This window comes from Hemitrygon akajei, chromosome 17 (assembly GCF_048418815.1).
Source record: "Hemitrygon akajei chromosome 17, sHemAka1.3, whole genome shotgun sequence".
In the NCBI taxonomy this organism is placed as follows: Eukaryota; Metazoa; Chordata; class Chondrichthyes; order Myliobatiformes; family Dasyatidae; genus Hemitrygon; species Hemitrygon akajei.
In genome coordinates, this window is record NC_133140.1 from 24,553,483 (window position 1) to 24,575,173 (window position 21,691).

The following is a 21,691-nucleotide window of genomic DNA, read 5'->3' on the forward strand; positions in this document are numbered from 1 at the left end:
TCGCGATAATAAGGGTAAAGTCCAAAGGTATCACAAACCTTGGACATTAGTTTTAACTGGGAGATAGCTGATGCACAGGGCTGGACTAACTGCAAATGGAAGAATTTGGAGGAGTACGATACGATAAACAGAATTAATTCGATTATGCGCTTTAAAGGTGCCACATAAAATGTGATTATTTCTTCTGTTCTTTATAATTCAGAACTTAGAACATCTGGACTGGGGGGTATTTAAACGTGGAAATCCTCTGTACTCCCGCCGTTTGTTTTATCAAATAGAAGTATTTTATCCCTATCACTAAGTTTGAGGTAAAATGCACAGAGCTGAAAATCTCCAAACAGCCACACTCACCGAACACAGTGAGCCTGGAGCCACTTCCTCTCCCGAGAAATCGTTCTTGAGTCTTTGCTTCACAGTAATACTTTCCGGAGTCGGCGACTGTGACATTCCAGAGTACAAGTGTTCCCCTTCCCCTTTCTCTAGCAAATTGTCTTCTGCTGTCCCTTTCTAAAGATGTCTTCTCGCCTTCCCTCCACCAACGAACGTCAACAATATCTTGTGACAGTGGAAATTTGCAGTGCATGGTAACATTCGCACCTCCCGGGACGGCCAGGTCCGGAGGGAACTGAGATACTTCGCACGCACTTACTTTGGCGGCTGCCGGAAAAATAATGAAGATTATTAATAACAGTTAAACACAGTGAAGTAACAAAATCGAAAGACGTAAATCACTGGACATCTAAGAGACAAAGACGGCCGAATAGCTGAAACGTGTAAACAAATATGCCGCGGGCACCCAGAGTTAAATATTCTATAAGAGAATATTCAGTTCGGAAGCGACAGGAATAAATCCGCATACTTAGCCATGTAATAGCCTGAAGTGTCATGTACGAAACCGTGAATTTATCCGACATCTTAGAGAAACCGTATCGACCGATTCCTGCAATGCAAGTTGTATTTTAAAGTTTTGCTGGTGGAAAACGGTCTTCGTGAGGGAATGTATCAATCATGTAAACATGACGTAGGATGACGCCACCGCAATGCAGACTAATGTGGTTCCGATTTAAAATCTGCCTGAGCTGGGAGGAAAATAGGAAGTCTTATAGTTCTAATATTTTGCATGGCCTACCTAGTAGTTTCGTTTTAATGCTGGAAATTTTGCTGTCTTGCTGAATTCAGGAATTATCCAAATCTTAATTGAGATATAAATTCAAAACTGCACTCTTACGCATTTTGATGGTAAAGATGAAAACCCGCTTAGGAGTTCAAAGATGTCTAATAAGATAGGCGGACAAACTAATATCAAAATTTCTTCATTTCAACTTACATTTGCAGTTTGGCTGCATTTCAATCATATACCTTCAGTGAAATAGCACCCTGCTGGTTTCTCCAGTAATGCAGTTGCGCTCTTACGGCAAAAAGTGGTTTGAAGCCGCGATGGGTAGGGACGGGGTTACATGTAATTTAAATGCTGTAGATTTATGAAACAAAAGCATATAACATGAAAACTTTGCGAATTAATTCCAGTGACCGATTTCAGGCTTGTTTTCTCAAAGCAAGCCGCATAATACTCAGGCAACAAACACAAAATGCTTTTGGAACACAACAGGCCAGGCAGCATCTGTAGGAAGAAGTACAGTCAACGTTTCGGGCCGAAGCCCTTCGTCAGAACTAACTGAAAGAAGAGATAGTAAGAGATTCGAAAATGGGTGAGCGAGGGGAAGCTCCGAAATGATAGGAAAAGACAGGGCCAGGAGAGATTAAGCTGAGAGCTGGAAAATTGATTGGCAAAAGGGATACACAGCTGGAGAGAGAGAGGATCATGGTCCTGACGATGTGTCACTTGAATTTTCAGTATCTGCAGATTTCCTCGTGTTTCCACTCATAATATTCAGGTTCCTTTCTCGCTGAATTGACCAGCTCGATCGAAGAAATCAGCGAAAAGCAGCAGCAATTGCTGTCTGGTATAGAAATAGATTCAGCGTTTAGGACGTCCATCATATAGAGAGCTTAGATTTCAAACAGCAAGTTATTCCGTTTAATGATGACGGTGATTCAAGAGGTACTGCGATAAAATCGATAAAGGACGCATCGAGGAAGTCTCAAATGATTGATTGCATTTCTGAGGCTCCAATTTAAATCCAATAAACATGAGCAGTTGCGTTGCGGGAGATGCTGCTCATTCAAATATTTCCTATATTCCCACAAAGTAAACGGCAGACATCAGGACAGTCCATCGAGCAAAAAAATAAATTAACCTGGCAGGGCATAAATTGTCATTTATAAAATGACAACACTGAATATTCAAACCCATTTTGGTTGGCGATGAAACAATACTGAGCTTCCGTGTGCTTCCTACGAATGGAGTTAAGATTCTGATTACCATGTCAAACGCCTCGATATTTTGAACAGTTAAGTTTCCTAATTTCCACGAAGTGGTTGGGATTGTATGCTGTTTTCATAGGTGCTTTGTCACCATTATTAAATTGTATCTCCTGTCCTCTCAGTTCTGAAATTATGTAGCTGCTTTGGACCTAGTGCTGTTCATAGGTAACACATATATGTTTATTGGATCCCACGGAATGTAATTGAGTTCTTTTTGTTGAGGAGTTTAGCCGGGAGAGTATATGGATATTGTGAACATTATCTTGCTGTGGATCTGGAGACTATTATAAGCAGAGACAGCTTAGTTTTACATTACAGGCAATTTGTAATGCTGAATACAAAAATCTATCTGTAGCAGAAAACATTATTTCCAGAAGGTAAGTTTTCTCTTGAGATTTCTGCCTTGACTTTCAGATATTCCTTTTTCTCGACACATAAATGCTAAAAATGTCAGTGTTGCGATTAGTTCCCCATGAACCACTCCCTGTTCTCCATTAGTCCATTCTTCATGTTGTGTAAGAATGGAGCAGTTATTTGGACCGATGACTAAGCACTTTAAAATAAGTTGGCTGATAAAAACTGGCCTCGTTTGAGAACGGTTGGGATTGTAGGGGTAGCTCTTAGGTAACAATTGAATAAGACGGCTGATACATTTTTTTTTTGTTTTTAATGCTTTAGAGATAAATTCTACATCTCTATATTTTCAACAGCATAAACTTGTTCAGCATTAACTGGGTCGGAAAAGTACAGGAAAGTATAAGAAACTTTAGAAACAAAAAAACAGACAGAACAATGCACGCCCTCCGGCCCACAAAGCTGTGCCGAACATGTCCGTACCTTAAAAGATACCTATGTTTAATCATAACCCTCTATTTTCTAAGCTCTATGTAACTATCTAGGAGTCTCTTAAAATACCCTATTGAATCCGTCTCCACCACCTTCGCCGGCAGCCCATTCCATGCTCTCACCTTTCTCTGCGTAAAAAACTTACCCATGTCATCACCTCTGTAGCTACTTCCAAACACCTTAAATCTGTGCCCTCTTGTGCGAGCCATTTACTCCTTGTCAGAAAGCCTTCCGTTTCTTTTAAGCACTTAATTTATTTTTTTTATTTATTTCAAATGCTTGAATACATAACAAACTCAGAAAAAAATCAAGATGTTTTTAAATACTGAGCGGAGCTCTGGTTAGGCCAAAGGATTGACTGTAAATCTAAATTTCTAATTTATGACGCAATTTTATACCCCGGACGAGATAATCCTTTATAATATCGCGCCTTTAAATACCTCTGCCTTCATTACAAACATATTCCGAAATGTTTTCAACAAAGTTCTTTTAGGATAAACGTTTCAACTGAATGTTCATTATTCTTTAATGGATAAAAAGAAGTTTAATTGGAGTTAGTTGACTGCAAAATTAAAGCTATTGTTTGCTACTACTGAGTGGAAGACATAGGAAACATTGAGCAAGCGACTGCCGAGAAAAATAGTGTGAGCACTTCAAGTTGCTAATTTTTCTCGATATCATGAAGAGAACTGATTTTCATGTTCCTCCTTTCAAATAAGGTTCCCAATGTTTTCTGCTTAATTTCGGATTGCAAACATCTGAAATGCACTTTAATTACCCTGCATTAATTATCCTGCTTTCCAATTAATGATCTAACGATATAGGCCTAATACAAAGCGGCACGACTTTACTTCCCACTTCATTCGAGTCTTTAAAAATATCGTTGAAATCTTCAGATAAAAAGGCAACTCCCGACATTGCAACTTCATGTAATGTTGTCTACCTTTTCCTTGTTCCCTTAACACTGTTTTTAATATAACAATGGACGAGTACAGCACAGGAATGTGACTTTCGGCCAAGTGGTCTGTCGCGAGCATTATGTTAAAGTAAACTGAATATCTACTAGCTGCGGTCACTCATTTAATTAATCAGAAAGGAGAATGTTTTCCCCCTGACATCGGTTTACAACGTCCTTTAATCTACAAAGTAATTGCTTTCCATTCAATGCTCTTAGAGAATGACGGACACATAAATATCAGCTATTTAGCTGTTTTTAGGAATTGATTCGTGTATTTATTTCCAGAATGAACATGCCACAGAAACAGGAAGGATAGACATTGCAGCATGACTTTAAAAACATCCAGCTGACAGAAGCAATACATCAAATAAGTTACTTAAATGAAACTTATTGACCTACTGTTAAGCGTCAAGATTGATAACACGAGCTGTCTGCTACATACAAGTTTCAGAGAGATGAAGTCTTTGACCACCAATTTTCCTTGATGTCACCAGCAGTGTCGCGAGTGCAATTCTATTCTCAGGTGGCGTATTAGTTCCCATAAACACTAGGTACAAATGTTTTCTTGGTAAACTGACAGATGAATTAAAATTCTATTCCGAACATTTTTTTTTATATAGAAGACTTGCAGAAGCTGGCATGCAAATATTCGTATTGGTGAATTATAAACAGGAAATGAATATATATCTGTCTTGACAGGATATGAAACTTCATCGGACCTGAACAAGAGCAGCTGGACTTTCAAATGGGCAGATAAAGTAGGAAATGGAAACACAAGAATGTACTCACTTCTTTCGATGTTAATTTAATTGCTTGGATTCAAAATTCATGAATGTGGGTTTAGAAGTCCAGAAACACAATTCTTAGAAAAGAAGGGAAATTGAAGTATTAATTCTGTTGCTCTGCCTGTACATGTCTACCCGATTTGCTGGATATTCCGTGCTTTCCATATTCAATAGTCCAGCAAGGTGGACCATTAATCATTTTTTGTTACCTATTCAATTAGGATAATATTCCTTGAATATGGAATTTTCTTCCGTTTCTTATTCTACCATAATCCGTAAGGGTCCTGATTCCCCACAGGTGTAAATGATCCGAGAGATGAGTATGCCATTTGGAACAACTTTCAACTGCTGAGGCAGCTGACGTGAAAGAAGGGTTGGAGAGGTCCAGCTAGGTACAGATGCTGGAGGGTGATAAGCAGCAAGGCAAAGGATAGGGCTCTGGAATCTAACAAATAAAAGAGAGAGATAATGAGGACAATTAGAGGAGAGGCAAAAGGCTGATTGGGCCATGGCAAGTTTGGGGAAGGGGAAGGCTTTGTGTGAAATGTGTGTATCGTGGATGGATGGAACCACTGGGTAGCAAACGTTTTCGAAAATGTTGCTTCTAGAGATGTGGATGAGATAAACTACTTGAAGTAGGCTTATTCAGAAAGTCAAAAGGCATGGGATCCAGGGAAGTTTGGCCAGGTGGATTCAGAATTGGCCTGCCTGCAGTAAGCAGCGGGTTGTGGTGGAGGGGGTTCATTCAGATTGGAGGGTTGTGCCTAGCGGTGTTCCACAAGGATCTGTTCTGGGACCTCTACTATTCGTGATTTTTATTAACGACCTGGATGTGGGGGTAGAAGTGTAGTTTGGCAAGTTTGCAGAAGATACAAAGGTTGGTGGTGTTGTAGATAGTGTTGAGGATTGTTGAAGAATGCAGAGAGACATTGATAGGATGCAGATGTGGGCTGAGAAGTGGCAGATGGAGTTCAACCCGGAGAAGTGTGAGGTGGTACAGTTTGGAAGGACAAACTCCAAGGCAGAGTACAAAGTAAATGGCAGGATACTTGGTAGTGTGGAGGAGCAGAGGGATCTGGGGGAACATGCCCACAGATCCCTGAAAGTTGCCTCACAGTTAGATAGCGTAGTTAAGAAAGCTTATGGGGTGTTAGCTTTCATAAGTTGAGGGATAGAGTTTAAGAGACGCGATGTAATGATGCAGCTGTATAAAATTCTAGTTAGGGCACACTTGGAGTACTGTGTCCAGCTCTGGTCGCCTCAGTATAGGAAGGATGTGGAAGCATTGGAAAGGGTACAGAGGAGATTTACCAGGATGTTGCCTGGTTTAGAGAGTATGGATTATGATCAGAGATTAAGTGAGCTAGGGCTTTATTCTTTGGAGAGAAGGAGGATGAGAGGAGACATGATAGAGGTGTACAGGATATTAAGAGGAATAGACGGAGTGGACAGCCAGCGCCTCTTCTCCAGGGCACCACTGCTCAGTACAAGAAGACATGGCTTTAAGGCAAGGGAAGGGAAGATCAAGGGGGATATTAGAGGAAGGTTTTTCACTCAGAGAGTGGTTGGTGCGTGGAATGCACTGCCTGAGTCAGTGGTGGAGGTAGATACACTAGTGAAGTTTAAGAGACTACTACACAGGTATATGGAGGAATTTAAGGTGGGGGGTTACATGGGAGGCATGGTTGAGGGTCGGCACAACATTGTGGGCCGAAGGGCCTGTAATGTGCTTTACTATTCTATGTTCTATGTTCTATGTCATATATTGTAGATAGAAGGGTCATTTCACATTACTTGTATAAGGTAGAAACGAGACATAAATATTTTTTTGAATATAGAGCGTTTAATTGTATAATGGTAATGACGCCTGGCAATAGTTCAAATAAGCTAAAATATTTTCTGATGATTTCCGTTAATATTCAATGCCTGAGGCTTCCTGCATAAGTGTCCAACAATAATCTGCCAGCATTGATGGATTGCAGCTGTCTTGATACTGTTTTTTTCATATCCGCAATCTCCTTGTGAATCCATTCATAATGCTCGTTAGAAACAGCACCAATACCTGCATGGAAGAAGTCTAAATGGGAATACAGTAAAATGATGTTTTACTGACGTTCTGTACTTCTTGGTTTTGTATGCTTGAAGTATGTTGTCAAACAGCTGCACGTAATTTGATCCTCTGTAATTGTCAATAATTCTTCAACGACAGCCTTGAATGCCTTCCACGGGATTTTCTCCAGGCCCAATAGATGTTCTTCGAATGGGCTGCCATTGGTGACTTGTTTGATATGCGGATCAACAGAAAATGCCTTCCTTAATTCTGGATCAGTTATTCTGGGGAACATCTCTCTCAAATATCGAAAACATCCAGGGAAATTCTTGTACCTGGAGACAACAGATTACACCCTTGTAGTTTTAAACCCACTAATTCTACTTTTCACTTTGACAAACACAAGTCTCTGATCAAGTCATTTAACCCAGATTGAGTATCACAAGAGGCAATGTCGACATTAAGAGTTCAAAATCTGTATTGGTATCAGGGTCGTTTTTCCATCCCTGCCTCTCACACATTTTCATCTTCCTCTTCCTCCTCTACACTCCATGTCTCTGGTGGCTTCAGTACTACAAGATTATCATCATGTGGTACAGGTCTCGATGCTGAAAGGAGATTTCGGTTTTCACTCGATTTCTTGTTTATAACAGAGAAACCAGACACACTGGTCAGATAGAACTCGCTCTCGCTATATCATCGGTACCACGAATGCTATTGCCTTCCGACAGTCACTGAGCCAAACTCTCAGATCGATAACGCCTGTTGAGCAACAAATATGTAGGGCCCAGGCATTGAGTTGGTCGCCAATCTTACACTCAAAGTGGAATTAATAGGCTTCCTTAGTAAGAAGAGTCAAACTCCGAGGTTGATATTTAAGCGTATATTCGCCCCAAGTATAACAGAAAGCATCGCAGTTGATGCAAAATTGGCGATACACCTTGCTTTCACAAATAATGCTGAAAATAAAACAACTTGACTCTAACGAATAAACACAATATTCTCTGCCCGCCTAGCATTCGCAGGAACATGATTACTGACCGATGCACACTTAAATGCAACCCATATAACAGAGTGCGCGTGATGCTTTTATAATATTTCTAAAACCTGTCCTGCCTTGCAGCACCAGCCCTGCCTAATGCCCCGACAAGAAGAAAACTTTTCAGCCCACTTTGTGGGCAACCATTTAATTGACTTGAATTATGAATGGAAATATCAAATATATGCGATTCAAAAAAATGAAACGTGACAGGGAAACTTCATGGTGACTTTCATGATCAGTTGCACACAATCCATAAGACAAACCGAGAAGTATTCAAGATGTAAATTCTTTATTGTCCAGTGAACTCGGAGGAGAGGTGGTGAACACATGTGCCTTGGAGCCGAGAGGCAGAAGAAGATGGGACGGGGAGAGACACAGTATACTAGGGTTTACCTACACCAGCGAACTTGGTATCGATGATCTTGGGTTGTGGATTATGAAAGCTGAATATGAAGCCTCAGGCATGCCATGGTATGTTAAACTTTGTTCAAAAAGATTTGGTACATGACAAGAAAGCCGTGCTGCAGCAAGGCAAAATGACTCGGTTTAGCCACAATTGCGAACCATTTTGATCTTTTTCAATGGTCTGCTTTTCTTACAGGAAGTACAGTGAAACTCTCTAAATTGGGTCAGGCAGCATTTATGGAGAGAAATGTCGTGTTTCGTGTCCAGACTCTTCATCAGAACTGGAAGGAACTGGTAGGAGCAGAGATAGCCAGCATTAAAAGGTCAGGAAAAAGTTGGAGCAAGATTTGGAGAGTAATAGGTGGATACAGGTGAGGAAGTGCTTAGCATCACTCTTCTAAATCATTATGATCTTCCCTCTGCATACACACAATTTATCAGACTGAGTTCCTCGCTCACGATCATGGCTGATCCAATCAGAAACCCAGATTCTGCTTTCCTTTTTGTCTGCAACTTGCATCGCTGTAAATCAGCTTTACTTTGTCGCTATTCGGTTGCTTTCTAAAATTCTCCAGCAAACTACTGATATAATTTACGCCATGTAAACTAAAAGCTGGAATAGTGAAGAAAATCATACTGCAAATCCCGTTTTGGCAGCGTGCGAGATGCGTTCGACTAATGAATTAACGAATCGTATGAATAATGGTGCCCACGGCTGAGGTACAGCACTGTCGAACACTGGAATAGATCCAGCAGATCATCGCTGCCATCCATGAATTAATATGAGTGAGCGATATTCCCTCTAGTTCCCGTTTAGTCTAACCAAGAATTTCATCTGCTTGAGTGATAAAAGTTTTTTTGTTATTGGCCTAGCAAATCGGCTAGTGCTTAAACAGGACTCCGACGAAATATAGGATGCGAACAGACCGATGGTTCTCGATCCACGGGATGAACTGAACCAGTGATTCGGAAAAGATAAAAGGTGGAGGGATCTATTTCATGATAAACGGCGCTTCTCCGATGCGGCAGTTTTCTCGTGATCTTGTTCGTTGAACAGCTAACGATCAAACGCCGGCCGTTCTATTTACCAAGAGAGTTCTCCTTCATGATCTTGACCGCAGTATACATACCACCATCGTCCGACTGAGATACTGCATGATGCCATCTCCAAATAGGAAACAGTCCGTCTCGACGCATTTCAGATAATCGTCGGAGAATTCAATAAGGCTTGTTTGAATAAATGTCTGCCCGATTACCCTCAGTGTATGACCTGTAGCACCGGAAGACCTGACACACTAGATCACTGCTAATGTATAAAAAGATAAGAAATGCCTACACTTCCAAGCCTAAAAGCCACATCTGACCACTTGGCTGTCCTTCTCCTACCTGCATAGAGGCAAAAGTAAACGAGCAAGGATCCAGAGATTAGAACAACAAACAGGTGGTCGCGGGAGTCAGAGTAGCGCCACGGGATTACTTCGAGTCGGTGGACTGGGCTGTGTTCAAAGTCTCGTCTACGAAACTGAATGAATACATCAGCGTTATTACGGACGTGTAGAAAAAAAAGCAGTTGTAGAGAAGTGAGTCCAAGAGGCCTGGATTAACCATGGCATCTGCAGTCTGCTGAGGTTAGATCACAGGCATCAAGACTGGCGACCAATGGAGTTATAAAAGGTCCATAAAGGCATATCAAAGGGATGTTACAATTCCAGATTAAACTTGAATGAATGAAAGATGCCTAACAGTTACGGCTGGGCTTGAATGCTATCAAAGTGCAATTAAGCCAGAAAATCTGCAGATCCTGAAAATCTGAAGCCACACACACAATATGCTGGAGGAACTCAGCAGTCCTGGTAGCATTTATGTAACAGAATAATCAGTTGACGTCTTGTGTCGAGATCCTTCATCAGAACTGGAAAGAAATGGGAAGCTGTCAAAATAAGAGGGAGGGGAGATACCTTGTTTCAGGATGGTCTTAACGCTCTCCACTTTTTCCTGGACAGCAGACCCAACCAGTTGCACTGCCCTCTGTCTGGCAGATCTGGAACTCATCTTCAGCAATTTCACTTTGTGATCCTTTGACTTCCTTCAGCCCCAAGGTGCAGCTATGCGCAACCGCATGAGTCCTAGTAATGCCTGATTTTTCGTTGGCCATGTGAAACAGACAATGTCCCAATATTACACCAGCATGGCTGCCGAACTCTTTCAACATTGCATTGATGACTGCTTTGGTGCTGCTTCCTGCACCCATACAAAGCTCGTCAATTTCATCAAACGTTGCCTCCAACGTCCATGCTGGCCTCAAATTGTTCAATTTTTGAAATATGTCTCCCCTTTCTCGATATCTGTCTCAATCGCGGAAGACAGTCTAACTACGGACATATTTTATAAACACATTGCCCATCACAGCTATCTGGACTATACCTCTTCCCACACTGTCACTTGTAAAAATGCATCTGCACGCATGATGACGCTTTCCATTCCAGTGCTGTTGAGATGTTCTCCTTCTTCACGAAAAGGTATTCCTTGCTCCCACCATCAACACTGCCCTCACCAGCATCTCTTCCATTTCACTCCATCCTCCCACTGCCACACAGGGATAGGATTCCTCTTGCCCTCCGGTACCATCTCACTGCCTCCGCATCCAGCATATCATTCTATGTAACTGCCACCATTTCCTACAGGATCCCACCACCATGCACAACTCTCCCTAATCCCCCCCACACTATCCGCTCTTCACAGGGCGTCCCTATGCAAATCCTTTGTCCACTCGTCCCACCCAACTGACCACTCTCCAGGCACTTAGTCTTTCAAGCAGGACAAGTGCTACACTTGCCCATACGCTTCCTCCCTTACGACCACTCAGGGCCCCAAACAGTGAGACGACACTTCAACAGCCATTCAATTGGTGTTACCTACTGTATCCGGTGCTTACTGCGTGGAATCCTGTTTTTCGGTGAGACTCGACGTCGATTGGGAGAACGCTTCATCGAGCACCTTCTTTCCGTCTGCCACAGAAAGTAAGATTTCTCGGTGGCCACTCATTTTAATCCTACTTCCAATCCCCATTGCGACATGTCAGACCATGGCCTCGTCAACTGCCACGATCAGGGCACACTCTGGATGGAAGCCCAAAACCTTATATTTCCTCAGGTTAGACTCCAACCTGATGAGATCAACTTCTCGCAATTCCCTCCCTTCCCCCACCCCATCACTTCCCATTCTAGTTTCAGTCTCTCACTTTACCTGTCCATCACCTCCCTCTGTGATACTCCTCCTTCCCTGTCTTCCGTCCTCTCCTACCAGGAACCTCCTTCTCCAACTCATCAGTTCTTTCAACAATGAACATCCCAGCACTTCACTTCTCCCCTTCCCTGTCTCCGGGATCCACCTATCACCTGTCACCTTGAACGTCGACTATTTACGCTTTTTCGTAGATGCTGCCTGCTTTGCTGAGTTCCTCCAGCATTTTGTGTGTGTTGCTTTGAAATCAAACGACAATAATGCTTCGCGGCCAGATGAGCTAAATGTTTTCTATGCTAGCGGTGATCGTTAAAACAAAGAGGAACCATCACAAACTCCCACAGAACCCGATGATTCTGTGATTTCGGTCTCTGAGACGACTTGACAGCACCCTTTAGGACAGTGAACCCACGGAAAGCAACCGGCCCAGATGGGATACTTGGCAAGAACTAAAGAATTGTGCTGATCAACCTAAGGTGCTCCTCGGCTTCAAACTTCCTGCGATTATTCCAGTGCTTATAAAGAATGTAGTCGCCTGCTCTCTTCCTGTAGCACTTCGATCCAGAGTGAGAAATTGTTCAGAAAGTTTGGTAATTTAAGATATACACTGCTGCCTAATACGAGACTTAGATCCGTCTACTTTGCCTACCGTTACGACAGATTTACAGCAGGTGCTATTTCATTGGCTCTTCAATTAGCCTGGAATATCTATATACATTAGAATGCTCCTTATCGAATCATCTTGGAATGCAATACTATCATCTCCTCAAAGCTAATCAATTAGCTTGAAGCTTTTAGCTTCAATGCACGTTTGAGCAATTTATTCCACGATTTCCTCAGTTGAAGACCCCGGGGATTACAGATTGACAGCAACATCTCCTCCACAAGCTCCATCAGCACAGCTGCCCCATAATGCTGCACCATCCTGCTCTGATCGATTTACACCTATAACTGTGCGGCTAAGCACAGCTCCAAAGCAGACTTAATAGTTCTGAGTACACACTGTCGTGGGACGAATCAAATGTGGAGACCAATTTATAAGTAGCAGGTAGATTGATAATCTGTCTGTGTGGTGCCAGAGCAATCAATAGATAGATAGATAGATAGATAGATAGATAGATAGATAGATAGATAGATAGATAGATAGATAGATAGATAGATAGATAGATAGATAGATAGATAGATAGATAGATAGATAGATAGATAGATAGATAGATAATAGATAAATAAAAATAAACTTTTATTCAATGTCAGGAAGAGGAACGAGATGATTATTCACTTCAAGAGAAAGAAACCGGAGGTCCATGAGCCAGTCCTCACTGGGAGATCAGAGCTAGAGAGGGCTAGGCACTTGTAGTTACTCAATGTTATAAATTCAGATGACGTTTCCTGGTTACGATGATAGCATAGCAATGCATTTGCTTCCTTCAGAGTTTGCAAAGAACTGGCGTGACATCTACAGGTTTGCCTAACTGCGGTAGATGTGCATTAGAGATTAGATAGAAACACCTAAGCCCTAGAACGGAAATACCTTCAAAATATGAGGATACCGCCCAGCCCAACACAGATAAAGTTCTCCTCACCATTGAACACATCCACATGAAGAAATATCGCATGCAGCAGCATCCATCATCACAGACCCCCACAAGCCAGGTCATGCTTTCTTCTCAATACTGTCCTCAGATAAAAAGATACAGCAGACTCCGGACTCATGCCAACAAGATCAGGAAAAGTTCAACAAAGAGGCTCCTGATCCAGAGGGATTAACTGCGCCTATCTTCACAAGCTCTAGCACTAAACTGTTCCAACAACCTTTTTTACTCACTTTCAAGGACTCTCCTTTTCATGTTCTCCATTGTTACAGCTTAAATATTAATATTATTATTATCAAATGTTATTATATATTTTTTCTCAGCTCAAGCTGGTGAAACCTAAGGCATGGCCCTACACAAACACACTGAGTTCTCAACTGTTAAGAATATTCAGACTATTTCAGTGGTGTTTAGTATTGTGCTTTGTGAAAATCTACATAAATTTTGCTTTATACATCGAATTGTTTGATGATCCTGTGTTGTGGCGGTGGGATGATACGAGTTGTAGATATTAGTATTTGGACAGTATATCCGGTTCATATTCTATAGTCTTTCAATTTCCTTTTTCAATCTGGCAGATTTCTGGATTTATTCACTTAAGTGAAAAATAGGTTTTTCACTTATTGTGTGCTGGCAATGGCTGTATCTATCAAGGAAGATGTCCTTGCTTATTCATCCTGTAATCTATCCGCACAGTTATAATGGATTGTCCTGTCTCTGATACATCTGTCTCTGCCACTCTGCGATCTGTACTATGATGTTAGACAGTATGAAAGTCTTATCAACACAGCCTCTGTTTCTTCTGAAGCCTCCTTGCTCTTTCCTCAAGCACACATCTCCAACATCTGAATCCGTTGGACAATGACGAAATTTACGCAACAGTCAGATTAAGCTTCGAAGGATCTATGTTCTGTAATAATAGATAGATCGTAATATTATTTGTGTGATTCTGACTCTAAAACAGGACCAAGCTTGTATTGGTCCTGTTTTAGGACCAAGGTTTGTTCTTTTATCAGGTTGTACTTTAAAGACAATATTTTAGTGATCGGTGTTTGCTATTTCATTGTGCCAGTGCAAGTAATCAGATTAAATAAAACTGCTGCAAGATCCCGTAATATGGTCGATTGTTTCTGTTACTTTTTCCTGTTGAAATGTTCTACAATTATCAGCTTGAATTTGTTAGTTTTTAATAATTTTTGCTAATTGCTGAATTGCTGCTGTGTTAACCACCTGGTCCTGCATGTTATATGAATATAAATGGTGAAGAACGCACGGCTGTGACACGTGGATGTTCGGATGCATGGTTCGAAGAAGGCTACTCTGAAACTGCGTCAATAAAGTTACAAAAGGTCTAGATTCGATCTCTGGAAAGCAGACTGTAAGCCAAATGTGCAAACACAGATATAAATAAGCAGCAATACATAACGAGTTTGAATTAACAATGTACCAGAGGCTTAAATAAGTGTAGCTATCCCATTTGTTCAAGAGCCTGGTGCTTGTGTGGTAGTAACTATTCTTGAGCCTGGTGGTATGAGTCCTGAGGCACTTGTAACTTCATCCTGATATCAGCAGCGAGAAAAGAGCATGTCGTGGGTGGTGAGGATCTTTGATGTTTGATGCTGCTTTACTACGGCAGCGTTTCATGTAGATGCTCTCAGTGTTCGGGGGGCGGGGGGTTTACCGTAATGTACTGCAACGAATCCACTACTTTTGCAGAATCTTACGCTCAAAGGCATTGGTGTTCCCTGATCAGGCTGGAATACAGCCAGTCAGCCCACTTTCACCACATATCTATCGAGGTGTGCCAAGGTTGTCGAAAACACGCCGAACCTCATAGCAAATAAAGGCGCTGTCGTGCTTTCTTCGCTATACAATTTATATAATGAGCCCAGGACAGGTCCTTTGAGATAGTGACATCTATAACGTTAAATTAACTGACCCTATCCAGCTCTGCTCCTGCGATGGTTATTGGCCCTGTGCCTCCAGTTTCCCTTTAGTGAAGACTACAATCAGTTTCTTGGTCTTATTGCCATTGAGTGAGAGGCTGTTGTTATTACATCACTCAAACAAGTTTTCAATATCTCTCCTGTATGCTGTTCCATGATCCGTTTTTATACAGCCAACGAAAGTGGTGTGATCAGCATACTTGTATATGGATACGTACACAACACTGGAAGAACTCAGCAGGTCAGGCAGCATCCGTGAGAAAAGAGTAGCCAACGTTTCGGGCCGAGACCCTTCATCAGGACTGGGGGGGGGGGAAGAGAGGGCCGAAGTCCAGTAATAGAGATAGAGTAATAGAGGGAAGGGCTAGAGGCGCCAGGTGGAAACCCAATCGAGGAAAGATAAAGGGCGGAGGGGATAAGCATGAAATAACTGTGGAGCTAAAGGAGCAGAAAGACGGAAGGGGAGAGAGGAAGAGAGGGAGCTCGGATAGGGGAGGGGGAGGGAATTACCGGAAACTGGAGAATTCAATGTTCTTACCACCAGGCTGGAGGCTACCCAGACGGTAGATGAGGTGTTGCTCCTCAAACCTGAGTTTGTCCTCATCATGGTAGTACAGGAGGCCATGTATGGACATACCTAGCTGGGAATGGGAGGCAGATTTGAAGTGGGTGGCACCCAGGAGGTCCTGTCTCTTGTGACGGACGGAGCGGAGGTGCTCGACGAAGCGGTCCCCTATCTGCGTTGGGTCTCGCCGATGTAGAGGAGGCCGCACCTCACCTGGAAGGACTGTCTGGGGCCCGGAATGGTGTTAAGGGAGGAGGTGTGTGGACAGCCAGGTCCACACGTCCCTCCCCACAGAACTCCCACCCGGCACTTATCCCTGTAAGCGCAAATGTTACACCTGTCCCCACACCTTCCCCCTTAGCACCTACAGTTCTTTCATGCTTATCCCCTCTCCCCTTTATCTTTCCTCTGATTGGTTTTCCACCTGGCGCCTCTAGCCCTTCCCCCTCCCCTATCACTATTACTGGACTTCGGCCCTCTCTTCCTCTCCCAGTCCTGATGAAGGGTTTCGGCCCGAAACGTTGGCTACTCTTTTCTCACGGATGCTGCCTGAGCTGCTGAGTTCTTCCAGCGTTGTGTACGTATCCTTTGATCCACAGCATCTGCAGTTGTATTTTTGTGTACTTGTATATGGTGTTGGAGCTGGACATAGCTACCTAGATGTAGATGTAAAGCGAGTGGAGCAAGGGGTGACGGAGTCATCTCTGCGGTGATCCTGTGCTGATGGAAATTGCAGAGATGTTTTCGCAATCCGAACGAACTCTAATGATGGCGTCTACAATGAGGAAATCCAGGATCTAACTGCAGAAGAGCCTATTGAGTGCCACTTTTTAGAGTTTATTGTTTGGTTTCGCGGGATAGATGGTGTTAAATACCGTGCTGTAATATAAATCTCCGGAAAATAAATATAAAGGAGGGAGATAAGTCTGCAGAGGAATAGACCCGAGGCATTACGTCTGGTGCAATGAGCGCAGTATTGCTGTGCTAATTAACAGTATTATCCCTGCTGCCATCAGGAAGGAAATACAGACGCCTTAGGTCCCAGACCACCAGGTTGAGGAACAATGATTACCTTCAACCATCAGGCCTCTAATCCAACGTGGATTATTTTACTCTTCTCGATACTGAACTGATTCAATAAACGATGGACTTGCTTTCAGTTACCTTACAACTCATGTTATCAGCATATTTCCTTGCCTAATTATTTATGATTAGTACAATTTTCTGTATTTGCAGTTGGTCTTCCTTTGCACATTGGTTGTTTGTCAGTCTTTGCATGTGGTTTTTCATAGAATCTATAGCATTTCTTTGTTGCGCTGCGAATGCCCGAAAGAAAATGAGTCTCGGGGTAATATATTGTGACAAATACGTACTTTGGTGCTAAGTTTACTCTGAACGCTGAACTTCAATTTAAGGATGCTGCAGATACATTGGATACAGTTCTGCGTGATGGTATATAAGAATGATCCGTAGATGGGCGTGTAGTCAGTTAAGGCTTGTTTGCAGGACTACATTTGTATCTGCTGAAGTACAGAAACGGAAAAGCGGTATCGATTGATATGTATTTGATCCTGAGGGCTCTAAATGACGTAGCTATGAAAGGCTTATATGCCCATGGGAAGAAACATAAATAACTCTCAGTGCTTCGTGTCTTTCGATGTCTCGTCCTGAAACAAAACATTGAAATCTATATTTTTGTGTGATTTTAATGTTGACAATAAAGTCTGCTCAAGAAGCAGGAAGTCGAACGTTACTGTGATGGGCGGGGTACGAATTTGATGTTACCGTCAGATCAGTCACAATTTTGTTAAATCCTGCAGACTTTTAAGATTCCAGATAAGTCTTTGAAATTGCCGTCTTATTAGAAGGTAAGCTCCTTTCTCTTTTGAGTTACCTCCAACAATTCGCTGCAGCCCGGCACATTAAATTGCCCCGGACTTTGCGTCAATGGCAAAACTGCATGACTCTCTATTGCCGGCATTGTTCAAATAATTAGATATATACTCATTGGCCATTTTATTAGGTGCACCCGCATACCTGCTCGTTAATGTAAATATCTAGTCAGACATATATGTGGGAGTAAAGCAATGCATAAAAGCATACAAACATGGCCAAAAAATATAGTTGTTACTCGGACTAAACATCGGAATGTTAAAGAAATGCGAGCAAAGTGACTTTGACCGTGGAACAATTGTTGGTGCCTAACTGGGTAATTTGATATCTCAGAAACTGTTGTTTGGCTCGCAACTTCATGTACAACCGTCTCTAAAGTTTAAAGAGAATGGTGCGAAAAAAAACGGGAAAACCATCAAGTGAGTGACAATTATTTAAGCGAAAGTTCATAGTTAATGAGAGAGACCAGAGGAGACTGTCCAGACTGGCACACGCTGACAGGAAGGCTGCAGTAAACACGTGTTACTGCAATGGTGTACAGACAGCATCTCTAAAAACACAACACGTCGAACCTTGTAGCAGATGGGCTGCAACAGCAAAAGATTATGAACATACGGAAATACACTCAGTAGCCTCTTTATTGTATACTTCCTGTAGTTAATAAATTTGTCACTGCGATTATCGTGTCTGAGGATGCGAATTCATTTTCCCTACTGATGCAGTTCATCTAAATGTTGGGCAAACTTCACTGGGGGAATGCATTTCCTACGCATGCTGTTCAGTTACTCATTGGTCAGCTGGTACCTAAAGGTCATTTCCGTTTAACAATGATGGATATGAACAATTTACCTTCACTTTCCATTCCTAGATTAGGAATTGTGGTCCTTCATTTTATTTTCAGAACACGTGGACAATTTATTTTACTAATGGAATCAGGGGTGCAACTTGAATTTTCCTGCTCCATTTTAGCATTTGTCGATGATTCAAGGACAGTGATGTTTCCAATAGTTTGGTTGTCTCGATTTTCTCTTCAGTTTGTGCAACCGTGGTGCAGTTCTTAGCAAAACTGCATTAATGGCGACTCCTTTGCTTGCATATTCGGAAAAAGCGCTGGCTCCATCCTTAATATCTCGTTTTTCCTTTTCAAGTTTCCTTTGCAGAGCCTGACTTGTAGCTCCACGCGGACATCGGTTCTCTGTGGAAATTGGACCCGCTCTCTTGGCCTCACGTGCGGCCGCTTTTAGATTTGCCGAGCACCCGTGTGGAAGACCAGCGTGCCGTCAGGATAACGTATTTTCGTGGCTCACGAAACGAACTAATTTGAGGCCGCTTCCGCCGCCAGATGTGTTGTGGGAGTACACGGAAGAACGAAAGCAGCGAGCTGGCCGCTGGCTATGTGTCCAGAGACCACAGTTCTTTGGACACAGAGCTCGGAAAAAGCGTGGCAACAGACGTTTAACACCATGAATCAACGAGGTGTTTTGTTACGTCTCCCCTCTCGCTGTGAAACGTGGACATCTTTTTTTTTATCCGTTATGAAGGACGGAGAGAGCCCGTGGTATGTGGAAACCAGGGAGGCCGAGTAGCTTTTGGGGTACTGCAAGTCTGTGTCTTTTTTTGAAGCTTTGCTGCACACTTGAGTGCTCGGTTGAGGATGCAGATGCTTTTTATCGTTGGAGTTGGAGTTGGGTCGTTGCTTAGCCCTCTATTTTACTAAGCTGCATGTATCTTTCTAAAAGCCTCTTAAAATACCCTGTCGTATAAGCCTCCACCACCGTTGCTGGCAGCACAATCCACGCACTCACCACTCTCTGTGTAAAAAACTTACCCCTGACATCTCCTCTGTACCTACACCCCAGCACCTTAAACCTCTGACCTATTGTGGCAACAATTTCAGCCCTGGGAAAAAGCCTCTGACTATCCACACGATCAATGCTTCTCAGCATCTTGTACATCTCTGCCAGGTCACCTCTCATCATCCTTCCCTCCAAGAAGAAAAGGCCGAGTTCACTAAACTTATTCTCAGAAGGCATCCTCCTCAAACCAGGCAACATCCTTGTAAATCTCCTCTACACACTTTCTATGGCTTCCACATCCTTCCCGTTGTGAGGCGACAACAAATGAACACAGTACTCCAAGTGGGGTCTGACCAGGGTTCTATATAGCTGCAACATTACCTCTCGGTTCCTAAATTTAACTCCACGATTAATGAAGGCCAAAACACTATGCGTCTTCTTAACCACAGAGACAACCTGTGCAGCTTCTTTGAGCGTCCTCTGGACACGAACACCAAGATCCTTCTGACTCTCCACACTGCCAAGAGTCTTACCTTTAAAACTATGCTCTGCCTTCATATTTGGCCCACCAAAATCAACTGTTTCACACTTGCTGGGGTTGAACACCATGTACAACTTCTCAGCCCAGTTTTGCATCCTATCAATGTCCCGATGTAACCTCTGACAGCCCTCCGCAATATCCATAACACCTCCAACGTTTTGTCATCAGCAAGCTTACTAACCCATCCCTCCGCTTCCTCAGCCAGATCATTTATAAATATCACGAAGAGTAAGGCCCCAGAGCAGATCCGTGAGGCACACCACTGGTCACCGACCTCCATGCATAATATGACCCGTCTACAACCACTCTTCTGTGAGCCATCCAGTTTTGGATCTACAAAGCAATGTACCCATGGATCCTATGCTTCCATATGTTCTCAATAAGCCTTACATGTGTTCATTTCTGGTCACCTCATTATAGGAAGAATGTGGAAGCTATGGACAGGGTGCAGAGCAGATTTTCCAGAATATTGCCTGGGCTTGGAGAACAAGTCACATGAAACAAGGTTAGCAGATCTGGGACTTTTCTCTTTGGAGGGTGGAACAATGTGAGGGGAATTGATAGAGGTTTACAAAATTATGAGAGGCATAGATAGGGTAAATAGTCAGTACCTGTCTCCCAGGGCACCAATAGCAAACACCAGAGGGCATATGTACAAAATTAAGGGAAGGAAGTTTAGGGGACACATCAGGGGTAAGTTGATTTTTACCAGAGGGTTGTGAGTGGCTCGAATGACTTGACAGGGATGGTGGTGGAGGCGAAAACATTAGGAGTATTGGACTGCGTTACGTAATCCGTAACTGGGTGTCAGACCAGCAGAGATAGAAGTATCCGTTGGAGTCTGGTGGTACCAAACTAAAGGTGTTTATTAATAAAAATAAGCAAAACCGTATAAAAATGCAGATATACATATAAAACAAGTTAGCAGTAATAAACCTACAAGTGTAGGAATAATAATAATCAATAATAAACAAGCTCTATCGATATCTAGGGGTAAATGAATTGTCATCCAAAAGTATAAAGTTCAGTTCAGTTCATGAGTGCTGATGTAGTTATAGTTGTTGTATTGTAATCGTTGGAGAGAGAGAGAGAGAGCGAACGAGCGAGATGTAACAGCTACAACAGCCGAACTTTCCTTTGTTTTCTTAATTCGGTTGCACAGTTATTATGGTGGTCATTCAGCTCCATCTTTCTGCTAGACCGTTCTTCTGTGGTGGACTCGTCACTCTGGCATGAGTAGACACGCACACAAGCCCCCACCGGCCCTGCTTTTACACTGATAGCCTTATTGGCCGACCTCCTGGTTCGGTCTTCGAAGCCCCCACCTTTCTTGTGGGTTCCAACACTCAATCAGTGTCCACTGGCGAGTCTGGAGGGTGTCTCTCCAGACCTGTCTTTTTATCCCTACTAACGGGGTCTCAGCTATCCATCAATCCTGAATGACTGTGTCCATCAAATAAGGCCACTCCTTATTGTCGATCATCTGCCTATCCTCCCTCTTGCACTGTCTGTAAGCTTTCTCTATTTGTGAGCTAACCGCCTCTTCCGCAATCTGTTCAGTTCGGATCTCACTTTTGTTCCCATTTTTGTTCGCACTTTCAACACTAAAAGAAGTCGATTATTCGTTGGCCGGAGGCACTTCCA